Here is a 26,445-nt window from a genome sequence, read left to right on the forward strand (position 1 = left end):
GCTCACAACAATTCAGACCAGTGGAAATTTCTATAAACCAGTATAACGCCTTTTGGGGCGATTAACGGAGCGAGCGAGAGGGTGGGCCTTGCACGTGCGAAATTGCGAGGGGGTACCTCCAACTGACTTGTGCACGGCACCCTACTAACCGGTCTCTAGCGATGTGCCAAATTTGGGCACAATTGGCCCAGCCGTTCTCGAGATCTGGAAGCGGCACCCTGCACGTGCGCACGTGCAAAATGGGTCCCAACTGACTTTTGCACGGCACCCTACTAACCGGTCTCTAGCGATGTGCCAAATTTGAGCACAATCGGTCCAGCCGTTCTCGAGATCTGGAATCGACCCCTGCACGTGCGCACGTGCAGCAGCACCCCAACTCCGGCACATGGATATGCATTGCCTAGTGGGTGCCTACCTGCATGCCAACTTTCAGCGCAATCGGCCAAGTAGTTACCGAGATATTGCAACAATTAAGTGACACCTCTTCGTTTTGCACGTGGCACGTGCATAAGGGGTGACCCACATGCATCGGGAATAGTCCAATACTTGGTAGAAGGAATGAAGCTACCCTACAAAAATTACCGCATGTAAATCGGTCAAGTGGTTGCTGAGATATAAGCGTCGCAGAATCGTGACCACGGCCGGCCGGCCGGCCGGCCGGCCGCTCATACTCAGAAATTTCCGTTATTCTACGTAAGACTCCGCTCGCTTCGCTCGCTCCGTAATGAAAAGAGAGGGATAGAGAAAGAGAGAAACAGAGAGAGAAAGAGAAGAGAGAGAAGAGAAAGAGAGGGCGGGAGAGAGAGAGAGAAAGAGAGAGAGAGAGAGAGAGAGAGAGGGAGAGAGTAACAACATTTGCAACTTCTTTACAACATTTAAACGGGACAAAAGCAAAGTGGCGTTCCTTATAAAAAGACACTATTTTTATACAATGTACATATACCTCAGGAAACCATTTTTTATTTCTCTCCTTTAACTGATTTGTGCTTCATCAAGGCGTTGTCTTGGCTCTAAAGGTGGCATCATCATTTAACTCTGCCGGTCCTCGAAGAACAAGATCTAATAGACTCAAAACTCATGGATAGCTACAATCTCAAAGAACGGCTCGTTCAGCTATCATGAGCACGTCTGTCCTTTCTCCATCAGTGTGGCCACTTCATAGCCGATTAGCTGCGTGCATGCTCAGCCGTTCTATTAGCGCTGGAATCCTAACGGCAGTAGACGACGGCAAAACAGGCTCGTTGGACGAACATTAAGTGTCTGGGCCGCGGGTGCTGTTTATTTATCTAGTAGCAGCATAATTTTGGTGCCGGCGCCATCCCGGTCCGAGACGGCGGCCAGTGACGCCGAAAGGGGAGGGGAGGGGTGGTGCCTGTCGCCTGTCCGGTCCCTGTTCCTACCCCTCCCCACCGGCCGTCTCTCCCGGCAGTCGACATGGGCCGGCGACTTCCATACGAGAAGTGGTTTGATAGCTCAGTGCTGTGTGGGAGGAATCAACCAGCCGAAAAAAAAACGGTACTGATTATCGAAAACTGTTTTGTTCGTAAGAAAAATGAAAAATATGGAAACAATTTAAGTCACTTTTTCATAGAAAAAATAAATCCCGCAAAGTGAGCTACCATTGATTCGTATTTCAAATTTATCGGTTAGTTTACAGCCGTTGTCATAGGAGTTCGTGTAACGGAATAAAGATAACGAACTAACGATTTTTTGTGCTACCTACCAGATAGGCTGGATAGTGGATACACAGCTCAAAAGAAGAGCCCTACTGGAATAATAAAATATGTGTACTGGACTGCAAAGGCTGATTTTGAATTTGAATTCACTGGAATCTATTTGCCTGATTACAATTTTTAGAAGATACACTTTTTCAAACATTTTTCAATTGAGATGTTATCCGTTTTAACGTTTAAAGTTTCAAACACCGTTCTCCTTCTTTTGCCGTTACACAGGACCTGAACTTAAGATATTTGGAATGTCAGTCGAGAACCTGTTTTGCGTCAGACGGTATGCATAACTGATGAAAATAAACATCTACTGCGACCATTGCTGAAACATTCACATTCCGTAGGTCACACGACATGCCATTTTAACTGCAATTTTAGTGCCGGTTAATCAATGAATTATGATATTTAAGGGTTTTATTATTTGGAGTTGTCGATGGTCAACTATTTCTTTGTCTCATTGTTTGACTTTGCTGCAGACTGCAAGGGAAACAAAGTAGCCTATAAAGCGCTTAAACACTCAACGCATGCATGCAAAGAAGAAAAAAATCAGTCAGACGAAGTCCTAAGATTGCATGTATGCATAATTACATTACATGCTGATCTAGTTTCTAACGGTAAAAAGAAACCTGCTAGACGACAATATCGTTAACCATGCATCCTCTAACACAATCGAAGGGGTGGCGATTTCGGTTGAGTCGATGAACGTCTGTGTCTTTAACTATGCATCCCTCAGCACACCACACTGTTGGTGTTTTCAAAGCAAATATTTTCGTACGTGATACTCAAGGCATTAGCAGCCCCATGATCTAACGCAACAACTACGTGTTTTTGCCATCCGATCTCTCCTATCATTCAGCGCTCTCTTCTCCCTCCCTTCTCTCTTCCTCCCTGTCCTCACCACCAAAAGAATGTGTGAAGGGTGGTGAAGTCGGTCTCGGTCCCCCTCGACCACGTGAGTGACTGGCGGCCCCAGATCCCACTCCCCTGGGTATCACAGAGTACAAAAACCGCACCGGACCGAGGCCAGGCCCCGCGCCGTGCTGACAGACCACAGAGAGGACGGGTGACAGACCACCGCCCGCTCAGACTGCTCCGTGATCTCATGGCCTGTCGTCTGCTACATGGGGTCCTTATGACCGGCCGAAGCGACAAGCTGGCCTGCTTCGCATAGAAAAACACTAATTGGCGGAACAGGGTTTGGGAGGAAGTTGTTTTGTAATATCGTATGAGGTACAATAGTTCCTAATCACGATCTTAAAACTTCAGCTTAGCAGTTATCTGGTCTGATAAAGTGGAAACGCTTTAAAAGCATAGACTTGTAAAAAGTTTTGGGTCAAAATTGCTGGCAGATGTGAATTAACCAACTGGTCTGATGTGTTGATACTATGCATGTCATTACTCCCCCTGTGGTACTGGACCCCAGTGGGGTCTAATGAATGGATCAAAGCATATGCATACTCAGAATTAGTACGGCAGAGGACCAACTATTGCTCCTCTCTCGCCGAGCACTGCACCAACGCGATTGGGGCGACTCTACAAACCGCTGGATCTGGATGTGATCGTATGCCCCTCCCCTCTGGATCTACCCGCGTCCCCGCTCCCGTTCGTAACCACGATGTCCAGTCCGCAGCCATCTCCGTTCTATAAACAGAGTGTCTCCTCCGCGGCAGCAGCGGTGAGCGGGCCGGAGTCGGACAGATTACAGCCAGCTCCGGTCACCGCGAGCAGCACGTGCTGCTGCGGCGGAGCGAGCGTGGCTGGAGACCTGAGAGGGAACGTCCAGCGCTGCGTCCTATCTGCCCCGAGTCCCGGTGTCGCGTCTGCCGTCCTCGCGATACTCTGCAGACCCCGGCCTCTCTGCAGCGGACCGACCCGGGGTCTCTGTGCGGAGTGCAGCACGCCGGCCTGCTCTCTGTGTCCCGTCTCCGACCAGTGCAGCGGGATGCCTCTGCAGCGGTCCGGCCCGCGCTCTGTGACGCTGTGACGGTGCCGCTCGCTGTGTGACGCGTCCCTGGCCAGTGCAGCGGCGTGTCGCTGCAGCCGCCTGTGACGGCCGGCGCTCGGTCGACCCGCCGGCGCCGGACGGTCCGCGTCGTCCCGGGCGGAGACGAACAGGTCGCGGACGGGACGCGCCCGGCCTGGGCCGTCGGGGGCCGGTCGGTTCTACGCCGGCGATAGAACCCAGTTGCATTGAAGCGTCATGCGCTGTTCGATCGGCCGGGGCGGACGGACCGCGGGACTGGCCCTATGACGCCAGCGCTGACGGCAGCGGGTCTCTGATGGCGGTGGACCCCTGACGGCAGCGGGCCCCTGACGGCAGTGGGCTCTGTCGGCAGCGGGCCCCTGACGGCAGTGGGCCGTGACGGCAGCGGGCCCCTGACAGCAGCGGGCCCTGACGGTAGTGGACCCCTGACGGCAGCGGGCCCCTGACGGCTGAGGGCCCCTGACGGCAGCGGGCCCCTGACGGCAGCGGGCCCCTGACGGCAGCGGGCCCCTGACGGCAGCGGGCCTGACGGCTGCGGCCCCTGACGGCAGTGGGCCCCACCGGCCTCCTTGTGCCGATGTTCTCATTCTGATTTGCGATGTCCTCATCCCAACGGCCTTCTCCTGTAGATGCCCTTCCTCATCCCCCGGCTGGCTTCCATCAACGTTTTTATTTCCCTTCGCTGCAGTATCGATGCAGTGCACTTTCACATACTCTGCCATACACACATAACACACACAATGAGCTTTGAGCAGAATATAGGATAGCATGCGCGGGCACAGCAACCCTCATATTCGCAACGGCGCCTGCACGCTGTCGGATCTTTGGACCCACGATTGACGCTAGATGCACGACTCGTACTACACGGTACCATGCTGTGCCGGCCTGAGTCGCTCCACCCTGCGCAATACTCCCTTTTCCCGCCGCACCGCTCCATACCGCGCTAAATTTCCCGTCAAATCATGCTGCACCAGCCTGTGACCGCCGTACCACGCCGTACCACCCTGTGCCTCTCCTCATACCCGCGCCGTCGTACCGTACCGTGCCGTCGTACCGCGTCGTACCACGCCTTGGTGACGCGCACGGAGCAGAACGGCGCTGCGGCGTGCTCGCCGGTCTCTGCCTCCTGTCCCTCAACGGGCGGGCATGGCTTGCATCAGATGTCCCCCCCCCCCGCTGCCTGGCCCCTCCCCTATCCGTCCCCCATGGCTCGCGGTCGGGTGGAGAATGAGATACACCTTTGGCCCGACCTGTGCAAACGTGAATGGGCCACTGGGTTCTATGGAAGAGATCTGACCCTATGTGTTTGATGCAATGTAGCATACCATAACACATAACGTTCGGGAACGCAGGACGGTTACGGTTTATTCAAAATCAAAAAGTAGTTTCTTGTTTTGTTCTGAAAAAGTTGTTCGACGCATTCCAGCAAGCAAGTTGACATTTGTCAATATGTTCAACAAAGAATGAGCTTAAGCATTCCGGTCAAACACTTTTTCACGAATGCTTCATCCGTTTGCATGCTGATATATTCCATCCGCAGCACAACACAGAAAACAACTAAATCTTTCTTTGTAAATATATTTTTTCTAACCGCATTTTAAAAACGTCATGTGTCATTTTGTATTTTGGAATGATTCCATAATGTACCATGAATTTAATATGCCTTACATACCCGCCATTAGTTTAATTGCCTGTGTAAGACTTTTTACGCGATGGAAGGTAAGCATGTTGGCATGGTAGCGTGCCAAATATGTATGCGAATATCTTACCGTTATCACTCACACATGCCCTAATCAAATAAACACAATCCGGACGTGTTTAACCCTATTAGTGGCAGGGGGGGTTGTTTTTATCCACCCCTCAGGTTTTTCGTGAATATTTCCGAAACCGCTGAAGCTACGATGCTGAAATTTTCTGACTTTTCCTAAAACTAAACTGGGCACATTCCCTGAAAATTTCAAGTTCATAACTTTACCAGGGGCGGCTCCAGAGCACTGGGAATTGGGGGGTCCTATTCGTGAAGCGAGTCATTTGGGCGAAGATCACGATGCTGCACCAGTTTTACGAACAGTGAATGAAAGGTATCATGTGATAACATATACAAAGTTATTGTGCATCCTCTTTTGACACGTTTTTGCTATAATAGGCGGATCCAGGCGTCCAAAAAGGGGGGTTATTTTTTACCTCCCAACATAGGTGCCCTGACACCGCCTATGCATGACCAATACAATTTTAGTCGTTCTCTCATAAGAAAATTGTAACATAACAAGACCATTGCCACCCTTTTTAGAAACAGTACCAACAAAAACCTTATTTACTATACTTTTTGTGCACCCCCAATCTCAATGATCTGTATCCGCCTATGATTTTTGAAAATGCATATTTTTAGGATCCATGTGAATTCCTGGTTCATTCTCTATCGATCGGCAAAAGTTGCGTTAAGATTGGTTCAGAAACCTGGCCGTGATAAACAGTATAAAATGTATCTGCAATTTGCCCGTTTTTACCCCCCTCTACCCCCCTATTGACATTTTTTAATTTTATTTTTTTTAGAAATGTAGATCTCGTTGAGCCAAATCGAATGCCGCTTGAATTTTGAAAATCGGCCGGTTGGATCTCGAGATATCAAGGGGGGGTCGTAAACAGCCCCCCCCCCCTGCCACTAATATGGGGTAGCCAGGAGCCTGCCACTAATAGGGTTAAAGCAAGGGTAAATGTTTCCCTGAATATAAACGTATCCTCCAAAGAGCTCCAACTGGTTAATGGGTGATGGGTCTTTCATTACAAGTATATAGTTACTCATCAAGCTTGTGAATTATGGAACAATGATTTTAATTTTCGCCTCACAAAATGCATTTAGACCAATCGATTGACGCATCAATAGATTGCGACTTGATAGGATAACAATAACAATACAATACAATACAATACAATAAGTGAATGATTGAATCCCCTATTCACCCTAAAAAAGGTGTTAAGAAAGGTTTGGAAGTCCATAGAAATTCAAAACCTTTTTATTTCCCTATCTTCATCAATAAAAATCTGTCTTGGATATTCGTATGGCGAATTTTGTTATCTTTTGAGCTGCGTGCTATTAAATAAACGTATGAAATAGTGAGCCAGTTTCTGAGAACAGAAGCGCGCGGTACTGCGTCTCGATACCAGCCGCGGGCCCGTCCCTGTCACCGCTCAGGCGGGCTTCCCATCATGCCGGCACATTCCAGAGCGGGGGCACGGTCTGGCACTGTGGCGACAGAGGCCCGAGCAGGGCTCCGGTCCGGGACCAGACTCCACAGAGTCGAGCAGAGTCCAGCAGAGTCCACGGAGTCCAATGGAGTCCACAGAGTCTCTCAGAATCCACTAGAATCTGCCAGAGTCTGTTAGAGTCTGCATCAGACCGGCAAAGTGCGTGGCTGCCTAAAACCATCGGAGTTCATGAGACCATCAGAGGTGGCCAGCCTACCAGAGACCGCTGAGTTCATCCAGAGGGCAGTCCAATTGAGTTCAATGCAGTCTGTCCTGTGGACTGATGAAGTCCAATGCAATCTGTCCGAGTTTGGCGCTGGCTGCTGTAGCTCCGAGAGTGTAAGTCCACTGCATTTTACTGGAGTCAGGCGCTAGCCACGCCAGTGCAGTCGGTCGGATCTGTTGCAGATTTCCAGAGTCTGCTGTAGTTCGCGGAGTCTGGAGCCCTCCTCCGCCGTCTGCCGGAGTCCGGTGCAGTCTGTCAAAGTCCGGTGCAGCCAGTCTGTCGGAGTCTGGCGCAGCCTGGAGCTGACTACTCCGCCGTCTGCGGCGTCGGTCACTCATATCTTGAAGTGTTTATATTGTAAGGCAGCCGAAGCGAGGCGCTTGCGACACACTCGCTGGATTCTGTCGGCTCAGTAGACCTATCAGACGAGCATTTTAGGGCAAATTTGCGAGAGACGTGTGCTAAAACCAGAAACTTACTTCAATGACTTGAGGCATAATTACGATCAAACATTTCGATAAAATATATAAAATATTTGAATTTATCCACGTATTTGTGCACCTTTTGCTTCTTTATTTTGAAAATGTGATCTGCTCATGCAGAACTGCATACAATTTTGAAGACTGTATGGTACGCAGTTTGCTGGGGACCGCCATCACATATAACATGATTGTGAACTTTTTCTCTTCAAAAAGGAATGAGCCATCCTTCGTACCATCTGTCCAGTGCACCTGCAGGGGGGAGGGGTATTAGGTATAAGCTGCCAAGTGCCAAACGTTCTCTCCAACGAATTACTTGTCTCCTAGCACAGACATCTTTGACGTTTCTTCATCTACACAATGGCAGAATATGTTTCGAAATATTACTCACTTTGCAACGAATTCAGGGCCATTGCTTGCTAACGCTTGTACTTATTTAGTTACCATTCTAAAGGTACTGCAGGGTCACTCTTCAGGCTTTTTGTTCAGCTTATTCTGCCTGCCTTCCGGAAAGGGTTTACAGTTGCAGCATCGCACAAGCAAAATACTGCACTCCGTTCGCTGAAATGTCATCAGATACTGGGCACCGTTGGACAGGTCCCGATCCGCACAGGTGAGTATCCTGGTTTCATGAATGATGAAGCCTGGACATCAATAGGTCAACTGCAAGACTGGCGTCGATCCGCCCCAGTGCAGAGCCAGGGACAGATAGCCGGATACTGGAACAGGGCATCTACCAGGAACTGACCGGGCCTGGAGATTCCACGACACTGACACCTGACACGCATCAGAGCCCCTCCTCCCCTCCTCCTCTCCCTCCCGCCTCCCCGCCCTCCCCTTCCTCCCCTCCGGCAGCGAATGGGCGCCGGCATCACTGGTGCGTGCAAAGTGACACTTGGTTCTCAATTAGCGCGGGCCGTCGGTCGTACCCGGCGCGCGGCCACTGCTGGTGGAGAGGGAGAGAAAAAGGGGAGAGGGGAGGGAGAGAGAGAGCGGAAGATGACGGATTGACCATTCGCCACTTGTCGAGAGAGAGAGAGAGCGGGCGCGTGTGAAGCGACTGGCCGTGTGAAATAGCGCGAGACGGAGGAAGGGTTAAATGGACCGAGTGCCAAATCGGAAGTTGTGTTTGGAGCTCTGGTGTTAACACAGATCATATGACCTAATGAGGGTCAAGAGGGGAGATTTAAATGGAGCGAAGCATTGTGTTGGGAGTTGGGACCGTCACGAGAGCCCTGGACGTGTGAGCAGAAGCTAGATTTGAACTCAATGGCCATAGTTCATACCTTTCGAAATGTACATATAAGCATCTATTGACATACATATTTATGCAGTGCAATGGTATAGCGTATGCACAGTAAAACCCGCAATAAATGTTGCTATGATTGAATCAAAATGGTTCAAGGCTATTCATAGACGAAAGAGGAAGCTTATTACATTAGTTATGCATAACCTGGTTCCATGGACAGCCTTCCGTTGAATTATTATTTTGAGTGAAATCGAACTATCTCTTGGATACAAATGAACTCACTCTAATAACAATTCTTTGTGACACAATCATCTATGTCATCAATAGTTAATCGAAATCGGTAAAGTATAGCTACATATATCGCCCCAGTGCGCGTTTTGCTCTACAGCTCGGCCCTGCTCAGTATGTATACTGTATGATGGCGCTGTCTGCAGCCACTGGAGCCGTCTGGCCGCTATCAGAGTCCCATCTCTGCAGACAGGCTTCCCACGGGCCGGGCCGGGCCGGGGGCGCCGGCCGAGGGGCGCCGGCGCCGGCGCCCCGCCCCGCCCTGTCTGTATCGGCGCACATTTATCAGAGCCTGGTGAGAGCGCGCCGGTTTGGCGCCTGTTTACTGAGCCACCGGGCACCATGACCGATGGAGCGGACCAGTGCAACAGGGAGTCGATACTTTGATGATCCCGATCGCCCCCAACCCGCTGAGAGTTCACACGCGACCCGCCCCGGGGGAGGAGGCTGACGGCGGAACAGGGACGGGGTACACACTCTGTATACTTTGCAGGGTCAGCGCCCCAAGAAGTAGACACTTTTAACTGTTTTGCACCTGTGTTTCAGAGCGTGCTGCATGTCAATGCTGTATAAAGTAATGCCAGCAGACAAAAGTTAAATGTACTCGTACCTAACCATTACCAATGCCATTTGTCATTTGTTTATGACATTTCTAGGTTCCTATTTCTAGGGGTATGCTCAGAAGTACGTCATAAAAAGGAATAAAAACATGTGTAACATAGTCGCTGTATGCGTTAGAGACTTGAGGCACATGCGTCACACAAATGTGACCCATCTGCGTCACGTTATACCTAATGACGTCAAAGGAAGGCCCATCACACGTCACATCCAACGTCAACTCTGGTCTGCACGCGTCGCACCTAATGTCAAGACGCTAAACTGCGTCTTTTCCGTCCACCCATGCGCTGCAGACCTCTTCCTCATATCCCAGTTTCCATCTGCACCCTCCGACGCCGGCGGTGCCACGAGGTGACCCTGAACAGCGACCGTACCAATTACTGATGGGTGTTTGGCATTGGATGAGCCCAGTGATGACATGAGGCCAGTCTGGCGGCGATAGCACCCAGTTAGAGCCGAGGGCGACACCAGACGCCGGCCGAATTAAACACAGATCAGCCACGCTTATCCGTCACGACGGAATGCTGCTCTCGGTGCAATCCTGTCGGCTGCATAGCTGGGGCTGACGTTTGACGTCTGCAAATGGCATATTTGACGTCCAGCATCCCCTAAGGAATCGTGCAAGACGTTTGGAGCGTCTGGTATTGCATTGATGCATCCATTCCATCTTTGCCTATGTTCTCCACACTTCAATTTGATCCACTAGTGCGAGATTTATGCGTGAAATAACTACTGTCAACACAATCGTCACCCCATCGAGTCGTGGTGCCATATTTGGTGTCATGGTTTCCCACGCACTGCTAGGGTGATGTGGTGTTTGAACAACCCGTGTAGCTCGCCACTGTGCTACGCAGCGAGAAGCGGCGATTGAAAGCTTGTCAACATTCTTGCGGCAGCACCCATTCTTTGACAACCATTCTTTATTTTTGGATAAGATAAACATTGTAACACTTTTTAAATTAAAATCATTATTCAACATTTATTAGTTATCATAAAAGTTCCCGAAAACAGCGACTGGCCGGCACCGCCATTCAACGACCGCCAGGCTGGCTGGATGGCGTCACATCTGGTAGACGCCTGACAGGTAGGCTGTGCCGCGGTGCTCCAGGTGTGCTGCGGTACAGCCTACCTGTCCACTGCGCTTGAGTCGACTGGACGAAACACTGTAGAAACGGGGAAATGACCGTGGTTTTGATTGAGTATTGCATTTGCATCAGCAATCAGCATAGAGTATTTGATGAGTGTGTCCGCCTGTGTTTACGTATCATTATTTGTTGCTGAGTTCCTGCATTGCTAGTTCGCTGCCGCTGCTAATTTTTCCCCTATTTGAGGACGCCAGACTACGTTCTCTCATCTTCCCGTTGCTTGTTGTCCAAAGCAACATTCCCACTAGTGGTGTCATTTTCCAAAAAATGTCTGACCGATACCGACCGAAACCGAAATTTGGGAAAAATTTCCGACCGAATACCGACCGATAACATCCCAAGCCAAAATTTGACCGAAATTTGACCGAAATTCTATTTGCTATTACTCTACCCCAAAATTGAATTATTTGGTAAATTCTGATGGAAACTAATGGGAAATGGCATTTCAGTCCAAGTTCAGTCAATTCTTAGCCACTGCAAAATACATTTTGTGGTAGAAGTTACTTACAGTTAAAGACTGGAATTGAGTTTCACAATGGTGTGTATTTGTGGGGCCAACTGAGTCAAAATCAGCCTGCTTGTGGTTGTGGTTGGACAATTGGTGGCTGCTGCCTGCTGAGTGGGATGGCTACTGAAGTTGCCAAAACATGGCATCCCTTGTAGTATTTGGGGGAAATTTTGCAACTTTATCATTAACATCCCAATAACTTTCATTTTAACTAGGCAAAAATGGAATACTTTCTCTTTTTGAAAATGGTTTCACTGACAGGGTGACCGAAAGTGTCCGATTTTTGGGGGGCCTGACCGACCGATTACCGAATCGGTCAGCATATCTTTTCGGTAACCGATTTTTTCGGTAACCGATTGACACCACTAATTCCCACCATGCTCTGTTACTGAACGTGACTTTGCAATATCCTCAATGGAATATCTGAATCATATCCTACTCTGTTCATTCGTTTTCTCTCTGAACCAAAGTCACAATTGTGGCGTCCGAACCGATCAAATATCCTTGTTGATCTCTGGATCTCAATATATTGCTACGTACAAAATCATTGCACCATTTCCAATTTAGTTGTGTCGATTACCGGCAATTATGAAGTCAATCTCGGGTCACCTTTTCTAACGCCCAACTGCATTTCATGGTCATTCATTACTCGGCCGATGCCTCTGCCCTATACCGCTGACGACAAGCTCTCAGCAGCCTACGTGCCTGGCGGGGGCGGCGGCTGAGGGTGGGGGCGGGGGCGGAGGTGGCCCACCCTGCCGGCGGCGGCGCGCTTCACACGGGTGTCGGACGCGACTGGGCCTGTCGACGACGCACTTTTTCTGTCGCCGCCGACGCGACTGGCAGTGCTGCGGGCCGACCGGGCGCGGCCGGCGCCCCTCCCCTCCCCTCCCTCCCCGGTAATCGGCGACGGTCTGCACAAACAAACAGCCGTCGGCGTACATTACCCCAGGCGCGACACCTACCTGGCCCATTGTGGACGACAGCGGGCACCGGGACCGGCCGCACTGGGTCCTGGGACAGGCCTGTCTCTGCTGTGGGACGGACAGCTCTGGGTATTGGTACACTGAGAAAACAGTGTCCCGATTTTCGGGCTCAGAGACCAGTTTTCGGGCTAATGTACCATATTCAAAACAGACAGCACATTTCGAGAATACTTTCTGAGCTAGCGCCACATGGGCTCATACGATCCCTTAAATCGGTATCATTGATCGCAGAAACAGAGCTCAGTCAGTACCCATTATCGGTGTCAAGCTCTAAAACTAGTCTCACTATGATACCAGTTTTCAGCCTGATCCCCATTTTCGAGCTCACCTGATTCCAGTTTGAGGGCTCAAATTGTGTGGTGAAGCCAATATTAGGGCTCAGGTCATCGCTTTTCGGGGCTTTGGTAAAAGCTGGATTGCGTCAGCTGGCTGGCCAGCTGGCGACGCACGAAAGGTATTTAATTTTAGATATACCTAAGCGCGGTAGTAGGATGGACATAAATATTTCAAATGGCTTTAAATGAAAAATTGATTGGTAAATATTCATTCTTTTATATCTAGCATTGATATGTAAGAAGCTCTGCTAGCGCCACCATACGGCGCCAGCTGGCAAAAAATCCAGTTAATACCAGAGCCCGCTTTTCGTCCGATGCAGCCCCTCCTCCCCCCTCCCCCGTGTCCAGCAGCTGCGAATAAGACGAAGCCGCGGACAAACTTTTTTTTTTTGCTCGGCCAGCCTAGCGCCAGTCTCGAGCGGTGGGACAGTTAACCGGCAATTTTGGCCGGGATGCAAAAGTTACGTTAAACAAATGCAAAGTTTGTTTAACGTAACTGTTTAACGTAACGTAACTAACGTAACTAACAAAGAAACTTATGCAAAGTTTATGTTAACCCGGGAGCAAATAACAACGTGGGAGCCTATCTTAGGTGTGGCAAAGCTAACGGATTACTTACTTGTTGCCGAGGTGCCCAAAGAAGGTACTGGAACCGAAAACACAACATTGGTTCATGTATTTATTAACATTCATACACACAGTCATACTTGTGCAAGGTGTCAGTGTTCGGTTGTGGGGTGTAATAGCCAGGGAAAAAGTTCTATGAACTGAAAAACCCGGCGCCTATTACTTCGCAACATGGTTGTGTATTCAACATGAACTGCAAGGAGTGCAGACGACATTGCCTGTGCTAACTTAACGTCTCACGGGCAGCGCCGCGCTCTGACACCTTGGTCCCAGAAGCGGCGGCGTTTCTGACCGCAAATCGCCGGAGAGCCGGTCGACGCCGTTGAGGGGACTGAGCAGGCCGCTGCCAGCTCCACCTTCACGTCCGTGCGGCGCAGCTCGGTGTGCGGCGGCGGCTCATCGCGCGGGCCGCACCCGTCCGTCCGCTGCACGAGCCGCTTTTCGATCCGACAGCGCAACACCGGCACGCCATTGTGCTGGCTGAGCGGCGGCAGCGGCGCGGCGGGAGGCGCCAGTGCCGCCGTCGGGGACGTGTGCCCTTCGCTGAGCTCATTCGAGTTGGCCGGCCGGCCGCGCGGCGTAGTCCTTTTGACACGGTGCGAGAAGAGCCGGATGAAGGTGGACTTTTTATTGGCGTTGCTGGTGCTCACGCCGCCGGCGTCCAGTTTGGGCGGCAAGTCCGAGTACCAGGAGTCGGACAAGTCCCGCGCGAACGCCGCCAGCCGGTCGTCGTCACTGCTGGCGGCGGCCCGCCGACGGCGCTGCCTCAGAATCGGACGAGTCGGTGGTACTGAGCACCTCGCGGGACGGGTAGCTGGGAGTGGGCCGGCCGCGGCCCCTGCCAGGCCGCGCCACCTTCACCGGCGCAGCCGCCTTCAAACTGCCCTTGCTAGGCGGCGGGTTGGTCGGCGGAGGCGGCAGCGGTGCCTCGACGTCAGTCCGAGTCGCTGTCACTGGGCGGCCGCCGCGGAGACGGCTTCTGTTTGACCCGCAGCCGGCCTGGGCCGGCTCGGCGCCCTCGGCCGGCGGCGCGCGCCGTTTCGAGCGTTTCACCTTTTCACTGTTACTCTCGCCTGGTCCTCAGCGTCGAGCGGCTCGGCGCTGTTCGGTTTCATGTGGCCCATGCTGCTGGGAAACTCGGGTGGGGACAGCTTTCTGACTGGAGTGCCGTCGAAGATGGAGGAGACGGGGGTGCTCGCAGAGTCCTTGCCCAATGCCCATGATAGAGCCGAGGCTCCAATGGACGCCCAGCTTAATCGGGCTATCGCCGCCCTCCTTCTATGGTGGATTCTTCGGCCCCCTACAGCCACTAGGGCCATCATATACTCCCAGATGGCGGCACCTAGGGGATGAGGGGGGGGGGGGGGGGTGTGTCTGGGCCACTTGTCCACCTCGTGGCGTCGCCAGCGACGCCTGCGAGTCGGAGCAAATGATTATGGGGTCTTCCTCGAAGGACGGGTGCTTCAGGAGATGTTGCTTTGCCGTTTTGGGCGCCACCATCTCAGATCGGTAAATGGAGCAAATCCTCCCCGCCGCCTCCCGCAGTACCAATGTTGTACTGTCTGGGTGCTCGGTGAGGACCCCAGCGCCGCCTTCCTATTACTCCCCCGGTCGCAGACCCGTCGACCCAGGCCCACGTCGCACGCTGGGGGAGCGCTCCCAGTCACGCCTCCGCAGCACTCCTCCTCGCTGTCGCGGACGCCCCGATCGGCAGCAGGTCCAGGTGGACCGTGACGCCGTCTGTTGGCGTCTACGGGGGCAGTCTCGTGGATAAGCGCGCCTCGGCGGGCAGCGCCACTCCAGTGGTCCCACACCGCTCCCCCGCGCTCTCTCCAGCCGGTCACTGACTTCAGTCACGGTTGGGGGGGGGGGGGGCTTCCGCCACGACGCGGCGGGTCCTCCGACGGGAGGGAGAGCGCCTTCGCCAGTAGGCGCGATGCCAGCGCATCCCTCCTCATCTCTCCATCGGCACGACGCCCGCCTCGGCCCTCACGGCGAGTCTTGGAGCATGGAAATCGGGCAGCCAGTGATGACTCATGCCACCATCAGCATCTCCGCCTCCAGGACGCCAAGATGTGTGGCCGCAGCCGCAGGCAGCCACGCCGACCCCGCTGCCCGCATGCCCAAGTAGTCTCGAATCGCTGACACCTCTCCTGAAACAAGAGTGGTGTCGTAAACTTAAACCCCTTGCTGGAGCCCGCCAGCCGCGACAACACCGCCACACCAATTTTTGTGACCCCGGAACTTCCGTCCCGAGCCTTATTTCACGGCACGATGCTACAGTGCGCTACACGTATTGTGGTATTCAGCTTCCATGGAAACATCAACTAATTTGGACGCTCAAACATGGGAGTCAGGAGTGGTTAAGGCCCAGAGCGTTCTGTCTGGTTTATAAAACCTTGGCCAGCAGATGTAAACGTGCTTTTTGTATAAGTGGCTTAATTTTGACGCAAAAGGGCACTAACCTTCGGCGCAAATAATGCAGAAATTTCAGCGCAAATTGCAAAATAGCTTGCGCCGAACTTCGGCGCATGACGGCTTCACGGGCGTCCGGCGTACCATATGGATGTTTTCCAGTTTGGGCTGCAGGTTTTAGCTCTAGGTTTTAGACTGTAGGTTTTGGGTTGGGTTGGGCTGGGCTGGGCTGGGCTGGGTTGGGCTGGGCTGGGCTGGTTGGGGTGGTTGGGTTGGGTTGGATTAGGTTAGGTAAGTTTAGGTTAGTTTAGTTTAGGATAGATATGAATACCTATTTTTTGTAAGTTGAATTATTTTTTTCATTTTGTAGCATCATATGCCTTCCATCTTTGAACTGCCATATTCAAGCACCAGAATAAGTATGGACTTGAACCTTTTCCAGTCTGGATGCCTGTATGGAAGTTGTGCAAAATCATGCAGTTGAAGGTATTGTAACCACAAATAAGAGCTCATGACTCAAGTCTCAACTTGTCCATAATTGGTTAGCTTGATGTATACTTGTAGACCCTTCCTCTTACTTGGCACACAGGCATGGTGTCACAGTGTTCTAAAATTGGATTTCAATTGGGTGTCCCAATAAAAAAAAATCTGAAGACAAAATGAGATTGATTTAGTCTTTCCGCAAAACTGCATAATGCCATTTTTACCTCAGATTTTGTCAGAACCTTCACAGGATCTGAAATGAAATGATGTAGAGTAGATGCATCAACTGTCAAGTCATGCGTAACCTGGCAGCTGGCTGTTGAATCAAACTTTTGACATTTTTTTTTAGCAAAGATGAAATAAAGCCACTTGTCATATTTTTAGGATGAAAACATTTTCCCCATCATGTGTGGTTATTCACCTAAAATTCTGAAACATGGAACACTGTCATACCAGCATTCCATCATGTCAACCAGCATTCCGCAGCATGTTAGCAGAAGCAGCAGCATGTTATAAGTATATGAAAGATCCAAATAGGTTGTAGGTTGGTAGGTATTGGTACTAAGTTTAACTTAATAGGTTAGTAGGCAAGGTTAGGATTAATTTTAGTTGAGCATCAAGATAACCATTACGAACAAGTAACAAAATCCTTACCTACCCTTGAAAGCATTGCTTCAATCACATCATCACGAAGAACCAGACAAAATTTTTGCACATTCTTACACTATTTGACATCCTGAATCCAGATATGATGCTTTCATGTGGCGCAAATACAAGAAAAACGAATAATTAAACCCGTGCGTATTCGTATCAACGGCGCCACAATTGTAGATCAGACCTTTTCTGAACAAATGCCAACACAATTTTAATTGATAAGGGATTAAAATGGCATGAGCATCAACATCTTGATTTTTTCTAAAAGATAGCGATAACTGATAACTAATAACTTACCATTCATTTTGAAATCACGGCGGTAGGTACACCAACACATGGCACTGAAAACAGCAAAAGACGGAATGGCGGAATGTCGTATGGAGCCCTAAAACGCAGCTCGAATTGAGCCCGAAAAGGAAGACGAACTGATGCCGCTTTCGGGGCTAATGTACTTTGAGCCCGAAAAGGGCGCCTAACTGATCCCGATTTTAAAATCATACAGATTTGAGCCCTGTTTTGGCACTCATATGAGCCCTTATTCAAAAATGTTCTCAAAGTGTTTTCTGAGTGTACCGGCAGCTTTGGGTCCTGGAACTGGCCTGCCTGAGTATTGGAATGAGTCTGTCTGGGAACTGGGACGGACTTACTTCCACTGCGAAGCCAGACAGGTCAGGCTTGGGTCCATGGTTCAAACGTATCTGAGAGCTGGTCAATGAATGACATGAGGTACAGCGGAGGAACCTTACCTGAGGATCACTGAAGCACAGGCATGGTATTTTATAACAGAAAAATTATGTGTTATGCCTCAGCCAGGCCAGTAGTGTTCCAATGACCAAATTGCGTGCAAAATGATATTTATATCATTTTATTCAGGGCTCCTGTAAGTATAGTGTCTACACATAAATTGTAAGTGCCAAATGACTGAATGTGGGTACACACTACACATTACACACTATAGGAAAAGTGACAGAGGAATGAAAGATGGCAGGCAAAGCGCTATCGATATTGTATTTGAAATTGTTATTTCTATTTTCGCCATCCAAAAGGATTAGGCTTAAAACAAGAAGAAAGAATTATAATCTTATTTGCAGTAGAATGCTTATTCAGAAATGTTTCTGAGGCAACAGAATGTGGTAGTCCTCATATCCTCACCTGATGGAAGTATCCTTCCCCGTCTACGACCAAACCCAGTTTTTAACGCCATTTAGAAATGTCATTAACAAATGCTTACCAGTTGCCACCTAATGACTTACATCTGTCAATTTAATTTCAACGTCTTTATATCTGAGCTTTAACAAACATGCTCGCATAGAAGGTAATTTGTTTGCAAAGCTTACTTGTGTTAGTTGTCTGGAGCTTGTACCGCTTTCGCCGTTCATGCTCAGTTCTCGCCGGCCATTAATTCATTCAAACATTAACTAGTCTGTTAATTGCTAAGAGTTCGTTTCAGTTAAAACCCGCGCCCCGTAGGGGAGGCCGAAACGGCCCCCCCCCTGTCCTTTTCGGTCAATATCTCCTAAACGGCTGAAGATATCGCCACCAAACTTTCAGGACCCCTCCGGGCATCGATTTTACACATTGTGACAAAAATTTTTTCCAAAGGCTATGATAGGTTGGCCACAAATGACGTCAGAATGACGTCATGTTTTGTCATTTTCGACCGAAAAAAGACCTTCGCGAGAAGACCTGTCAGGCCTACAGCTTTGAAGATACAGAAAAATGATCTTTTCATAAAAGGTGTATAATTGACAGAGCTACAAAACTGTTATCTCGGATTTTTGAAATTTTTGAGTTTTGGCCCCAAAAATCAAAAAAGCATTTTTTTGGATATATTAGCCAAAAAATCCAAAAAGTTTTTTGAGTTTCGAAAAAACCGGAATAAATGTGATAGTACCTACCGTCTTCTATCTACATATCAAATTTCAGATCGATACCTCGTTTTTTGGCCAAGTTATAGTGAAAAAACTTCAAAAATGATGACGTCAAATTTTCAAACTCAATTTATGGCAATTCAAGACCTCGTAAAGCAAAACAAAGACCACCATTAGACTCCCCGTGACGAGCTGCATCTAATCGATACCCATTTTATGCAAAAATATCAACTTTAAAATTTGAACTAATTTGACCTGACGTTAACCTGACCTTCACCAAAACGTGACCTAGGCTGGCCCCAAAGGCTGCCTAACCCACATAATCGCATTTGTCATGTAAAATGGACCATAAAACATGTATCACACGACACTTTCATATTGTGACCCCCGGTGACCTGACCTCGCTGTGACCTGACCTGGTATCAGTGACCTCAGATAGCAAATTATGTGTTTGACGAACAATGTACGATCGATGGTTTTCAATAAATTACCAATTAACTTGATTTCACAACACATTTCTTGAAATGCCTGTGAACGGTGAAAATATGACCTTTGACCTGACCTGTGACGTCATCGGTTTGACCTAGGTCAATGAAATTTGGTCACAAGGTAGTTCCCGGGTGGGGCTATCGAACGCCGTTTGAATTTTGAAAATCGGCCGGTAACTTTCCGAGATCTTAGGGGGGGGGCCGAAACGCCCCACCCCCCCCCCCCCTACGGGTGGTAGGGTCCGCCGGTAGCCCTACGGGGCGCGGGTTAAAGCCGTAAGAGTTCCTATATCGCATACCTAACGTGCGCTTCTCTTTTTCAGATATCATTCGCATCATGGAAAGAAGGCCAACGCCATCTTACCGCAGACCCAACACAACAGCAGCTGCTTGCGATGGCCCGATGCTAATTACGATCGCAGCAATCGTGGCAGCATGACTGTCACTAACAGCGACGGTGACAGTGACAGTGACGTGACAGTGACAGTGACAGTGACAGTGACAGTGACAGTGACAGTGACAGTGATGCTGGCGGGATGACTCGCAATGTCCGTCAACCCCATCCGCCTGGAAGTCGACCGACACGCCACTCGGACCGGTAAAAGCGGTCTGTCCGATCTCGGCGGGGTTCTGCCCGCTGCACCTGGAGAGGTGTCACGGTGAGTGAACGGGGTGCCCCCCTCCCCCCCCCCGGAGCCGACTCCCAACACGGCGGGGAGTTCTCGCACGCCGCCGCTGGGAACCGGTGAGATCGGTTTGTTGAAAATGAAAACAGACCGCCGAGCAATTCGCGACGCTCGGTTTCATCAGCTCCGGTTTCGTAACTGCTCAGTGCTCACACCGTCGTGCTGCTGTTTCACCTTTAGATGTTTTATCTATAAGCTAGCTTATAAGATGAAATATTTAAAAATGGGCCACCAGCACAGTCAATGTGATTACTTACATTAACAGCAATGAGCAAATATGTCTATTTGTTGAATTCATTTCGTTTCCTATTACAATAAGCCTTGTGCTGTGCAACAAATGAATGACATTGTTCAACAGAAATACTAAATACCTATACCTGTGTGCTGACGATTTATGTTTGCGACAGTTTGCGAGTTGACAACGATATCTTTCATGCTAGTGCATAGACTTCTGTTTACCTCTGACTTCGGTGTACAGATGTCTATAGCCTAGTGCTTATTTTCTATCATTCACACAGATCATATCCGTTCTAATTACATTGTATTCCTACGTTTCTTGAGTTCACTGTCCTCAATATAAGGCAAGCGCACATATTTTGAACGGTCTCATAGCTTTCAGGGCAGTCTACTTACCAAATGAACGAAAGACATGCTTGACTAAGCGCTTGCTGAATCCTGCGTCAGCAGAGTGCTGGACTTTGAGACGGTGGCGGCCATTTTATGGGAGCCGTCTAAGATTTGCGGCTCTAAATTACGTCGTCCGACCGTCTCGGGTCCAGCCCTGAGGCGCCATCCTCTGACCGGCTGCGTTCTGTCGCTGTCAGCTGACTGGCCAGCTGACTGCACTCTGCAGCAAACAGCTGATAGTCAGATATCCATCCTGCGCCCCGCAGGCCTCCGACAAACATAGATTTCTAGATAGAACTGGAGACAATGAAACTGAAAACATGAAGGGTCTGGCATTGACTACGCACGATTTGGTTGATGAAAGAAAAATATAAGAAGTCCCGACTGATTCGCTGGCGGATCCAAGGGGCATTCGGGGAAATCCCTCCCCTAACCCCAACCCCTCCCCCCAACCCCGCGCGTACTAATTCAGCGAAAATTTGCCATTTTTTATAGGGAGAGGGTGGTGAACGCTTGCTTTAACCTGCTCAGTGCACCCCTAGTGAAAAAATCCTTAAGGACAGTCCTATGTATTTCTTAAGGACGATCCTTAACAAAATCCTTGTACGAAATTGATACACAATCCTTAAGGATTTTGTTAGAAATTCCTTAAGGATTCTGCGGAAAATCCGTAAGGGTTTTTAGCTAAATCCTTAAGGATCTCTAGCAATGTCTTTAAGGACATTGGTAATAATCTTTAAGGACTTTGTGGCTTTTCCTTAAAGATTTGTAGCAAAATCTTTAAGGATCTTGGCGACAATCCTCAAGGATTTTGAGGCTCTTCCTTAATGAACGATATATAAATCCGTAAGGATCAAACCCTAGCAAACACATTTGTACGGTCTCTGGTGCTATATTTTTTACTTAAAACAAGCACATTTAGCCATTTTTCATTGCCAGGAATGGAGCAGCCGCCAACCACAGGCGACCGGGTATACATATATGGAGCTCTAGGCATTCGCACGTTGCAGCTGAGGCTCCGAGAAATATAAGCCGAGGACTTCCGAAAAACATATTTACATGAAGATAAGTCTACACTTTTTCGAGTCAGCCACGCTTCAGATATTATCACGTCACACGTCCTCAGCCGCCGCTCCTCCGCCATCCACATTCTACACATCTTGAGCGGTTGAGTCGCCCGTCGCCTGTCCAGTCTTGCATCCTGCGTTCCTGTAACAAGGCGGATATTCCTATGTAATAACAGTAATATACTGATCAACAATACCTACTCAAAGGCTCACGAATTCTCCTCTTAGGCTTAGACTGCAGTCCCAGCCAAAGAATATTGGTGAGCCTTTGAGTAAATTCAGTTCAGTCATTTCCAGCTTAGATGCCTGTGTATGTTCATTTAGCAATGCATCACATATGCACCTACGTCCTACTACCCTGAATCCATTCTATTATACATATTTACCTGGGCCTCGTTCCAAGGCATGACGCTAAAAGACGCTACCGGTAGTACTTTCATTTGCCGCAGCCAAATGAATGACGACGACGATCGCCATTAATTGAAGTGAACGTTTCAGCGCTGGTTTTTGTATCTATCAATGCAATAACTAGGATCAATTATCTCATTGATACACAGCATGGCAGAGACTTACATGGCCCGAAGAGGAGACGGCAGACGGCACAACACACTCAACAGACTCGTCCGCATCCCGCGAGCGGCAGCGGCACAATGCGACAGGGGGACGCGCGGTCTCCCCTCTTGCCGGAGGCGAGGATCAGACCGCCCGCTGCCGCCCGTACAGTCTTTAAAACGGTCAGCGGTCGCTAAATTCCAGTCGGTACGGTCTCTGAAAGAGCACAGCGCAAACACTGTGGCACCGGTGGCACTAAGGCCATACGATACATGCATACTGTGGCACTTGGTTGAGATACCAATTGGTACTTTTTATCAGAACTATTCGTCTATCCGATTTTGAGTCTGGGTGAACCCAGCGTGAACATTTAGGTGACCATCCCAGCTGAATATTAATTCTGAGTTAAGATAGCCAAATTGTTATCCCTGGCTCACAATCACCGGTTTTGGCACTCGCAATATCGAGAAATGTCATAAATCGAAAATATTTAATTTCAAAGTTCAGCGCAAAAGTGGGGGCAAGCTGCTCCCACTGCCCCCCTCGCCTCCCGGTTCCCGCGTCTATGATGATAGCGAACGCTGCTTTGGTCCGTCACAAAGTTTTTACATGCCGTATATGTCATATGGCTAAGAAATTATCGGATACGGAGCTCGGAATAATAGAAGGGATGATTCAATCACTCCATAATGATTGACGTACTGGCTGCATCGGCTATCCTGAAGGATTAAGCGACACTAGCAAGTAGCAATTTCCTTACGGAATACTGAGCGATCCTTAAGGATACCAAACATCGCCCTAAAATCCTTACGGATCGGCGAATGCGTCCTTAAGGATTCAAGAGGGTCCGTAGAGTCCTTAAGGATTTCATATCTGATCCTTATGGGTCCTTATGGATCCTTAAGGATTGTGGGGATTCTGGCGAAATCCTTAAGGACTTTTTCACTAGGGACAGCAGTGCATCAGGAATCTAAATATCTTAGAAATAAAAAAAAAGATTTTGATATTGTTTGATATCCAGGATTTTTTTGGAATTTCGAGAAACTTTTCGTGGAGTTATGCTTCCCCGTAGCTCGGACACAGTCGGCTACCGGTGAGCTAGGATGTCCCGCCGAACCAGTCAATGCGCCGTGAAATGGCGACACCACGCAGCACGGATGATAAACAGCAGCGTGATAAGGTTAGGTCTTAGTTGTTTGCCTTGCTTGAAATTGAGACATGTAATGTGTGACATGCAAAAGCGTGATATCTTACACTGAAAGTTACATTTTTGTAATTTATATTTTATGACAACACTTTTCACCTTGCATGAATGTTTCCACTACGTAACGTTAATTCCAGCGCAGAATAGTTTTCATGTAGAATATGACAATATGTGCCCTAAAAGATCCAATGCGATATGCAACACAGAGAAAATTTCTACTTGGATTTAACGTATAGCTCAGAATTTCCATTCCCGCAGGTGCCCACCACCTTATAGCCAGAGGCTTGTTGAACCCAGCCAACCCTATACCCTGTCCCCTGGCGCCTAAATCTGAGCAGATCGGCTGCCGAGCCCGATCCCCGGCTATCACCCGAGCAGGTCCTAGCGGCCGAAAGCGGCCCCGAGCGGCCCCGAGCGGGCGCCGCCGTCCAGTCGACCATATGGCCGAGCGGGGCTGTTTATACAGGCCGTATTTTTGCTCTGCTCTGCAGCTTAATGGACGGGTTGTCGGGGCCTGAGCTGAGACGAGGTTCAGCACAAATTAGGCACCGGTGCCGCCGCAGTCACGGGAGCCGAGTGGCCATACCCCGCTAGGTTATAGTCATTCGGAAAGAAATATAAGAATTTATCTCTCGTAAGTAATCACGGTATCTAGCATTACGCTTGTGTTATTCCGTAAAGCGCGCTCGCTCACGTTTCCCTAAAAGTTGCCTGCCCCGCTCGGACGCAGTCGGCTACCTGTAAGGTAGGCTGTCCCGCCGCACACCAGGTGCGCTGCGGTGCAGCCTACCCGCCAGTGACGCTGTATCCACCGCCACGTGAAACGGCCGGCTGCCGGCCGGGGCGCTCTCAACGCAGGGTTAGAGGTGGTCCTTCAGGCTCCGTGACTTGTAAGGGCTAGTTCACTGACTTTAAGGCAAACCTAGCCATGCATTTCCTCGGAATGAAATAAGACCTCGTCGTTCCAACCTTGTCGCTGGACTTCCTCGTGCCTACTTCCGGGTGGTGTTCTGTCGAGAGTGCCAGCCGGCCGTGTCAGGACCCTCGCCGGGTCGCTCCCTTCCGCCGCCCGGGATCGGGCTGTCAGTCTCCCGCTGGCGCAGCGGCTGCCCCCTCCCGAGGCACGCTGCCTGGCACGTGGAGGACCCCGGGGAACGCCAGAAATGCACACCCCTCTCCCTCACTAATGGCTAGAATTTCACGGCAGGATTATCACGTGGACAAGAATCACGCTGTGTCCATCGAAAAAAGTGATTGGGTAGTATTCTTACATGAACTGGATTTAAAGCTTTCACCTCGTTGGTGCTGCTTCTACAGCATATGCATTATTTATCCTACGACATTAAACATTACCTATTTTTATCGTATTTCACTGGACTTGCAGATGTTGGCACGGCCTCGGTAACGTTGTCGTGACCCGTAACTGTTCAGTGTTCGGCTCTTTGTTTTATCATTCTTTTGCGTCGTCTCTGGTATTGTTGATATGATATTTTCCAGCAGAATTTCAAAATGAAAATATTTGTGAAAAGCCAGCAGCCAGTGCGCAGGATCGGGAAGCCCCGGGCTGTGGTGCGACTTCCAGATCCCTGTCGATCACCAGGGTTCCGCGGGGCCGTGGCGATCGGCAGGGTCCCGGGGTCCCGGGGGACGGGGTCCGGAGGGGGGCCGGCGGCACCAGGCCGCGATGGTGGCACGTGCTCTGCGCCCCACGGCGGCGGCGATCCGCCGTAAACAGCCGCTCGCTCGGACGGCGCCGCACACAAACTGTGTATTTGTGTTAGAGGCCGGGCGGCACGGAGCGACCGGTTCAGAAATTCAGTGTGAAAGTTACAGGTGTGGAAATAATCAGAGCTGACTGGTACCTGGCCGGGGCAGGTGTGACTGATCGACCGCGCATCTCAGGTCACCCGGCTGCACCGAGGGTCACGATAAATTACATCATGGGAATAACTGATCAGTTCGGGATGTAAAGAGTCTTGATGTGATTTTACTTCAATAATTGTTGAGTGGCTATGACCTAAACACTTGGGAATAAAGCCTTAGAAAGAGCTAATAAATAGACAATAGAATTTCGGCGAAGGGCACCAACACATTTCCACCTAATTCTCTTTTATTAGTTGAACGGATGAGCGATGAAAGAATACCGATCATGACTGAATGAATTCCAGGCTCGTGAATCTGATCTCGGTATTCACTAATACACGGTTTGAAATGAGGCTAAAGCGAAATAAGGAAGACATTTATGGTAAGGTATTCCGATATGCAGGCATGTGATACCTATGTAATGAATAAAAAACAGGAAAATGATAGTATTAATTTTCAAGCGATGTCACTTGACTGGAACTGGCATCCTTCATAATTGATTTATGTCAAGAGCGTTAGCTTTGATATTTGAATTGGACAAATCAATTCGTGTATGATGTAAGATAAAAACATCAAAACCAGCCAACGTTTCGTGTCATTCACTTTCATATCACCCTTGAAAAAGTGGTATAGGTACGAATTAGCGTTAGTATTGCTGCTGTGCAAAAGGATACACGCTAAAGCTACATCCTGTCTTAAAAAAGGAAGGGTGATAGTCACGCCATGCGAAAAAGGAAAGGGTCCTTTAAAAAATAATCAAAGAAACATTTGTGGGCACTAAGATGCCTAAAAACAGTGCACGACACAGCTAAATGTGAATTTACACACAACACCATTCTGCTCTGTAAGTTATTCAAGCCAAAACTGTATCGAAAAGATTGAAAGAATTGTGGTAAGTGCCAAGTGGCATCATGAAATCAATGATGCTGCGAGTTTTGTTCGTGAAACTGTGTCCCCCATCGCTTTCTGTATTTATTTCGAGCCAGCCGACAGCGCTCCATGTAACCGGACGACATAACCCCGCTAGTTTGGTCAACATTTGACCCCGTCGGTATGCTCAGGTGAAATCTGTTTAGAAGTGTTGCATCCGAGAAAATACACAAGTCTTTTTGTGGAT

General features: G+C 49.5%; 1 protein-coding gene across 1 annotated transcript in view; it reads left to right on the forward strand.

The window, feature by feature from the left end:
* The window catches only part of LOC122372249, a 56,803-nt gene that overhangs the window by 19,228 nt on the left and 11,130 nt on the right, over nucleotides 1–26,445 (forward strand). The window contains exon 2 of the transcript XR_006254838.1: nucleotides 19,653–19,988. The gene's annotated coding sequence lies outside the window, so the exon portion shown is untranslated. The remainder of the gene's footprint in view (nucleotides 1–19,652; nucleotides 19,989–26,445) is intronic.

The sequence above is a fragment of the Amphibalanus amphitrite genome, unplaced genomic scaffold (assembly GCF_019059575.1).
Source record: "Amphibalanus amphitrite isolate SeventyFive unplaced genomic scaffold, NRLGWU_Aamphi_draft 001335F_arrow, whole genome shotgun sequence".
Lineage (NCBI taxonomy): Eukaryota > Metazoa > Arthropoda > Thecostraca > Balanomorpha > Balanidae > Amphibalanus > Amphibalanus amphitrite.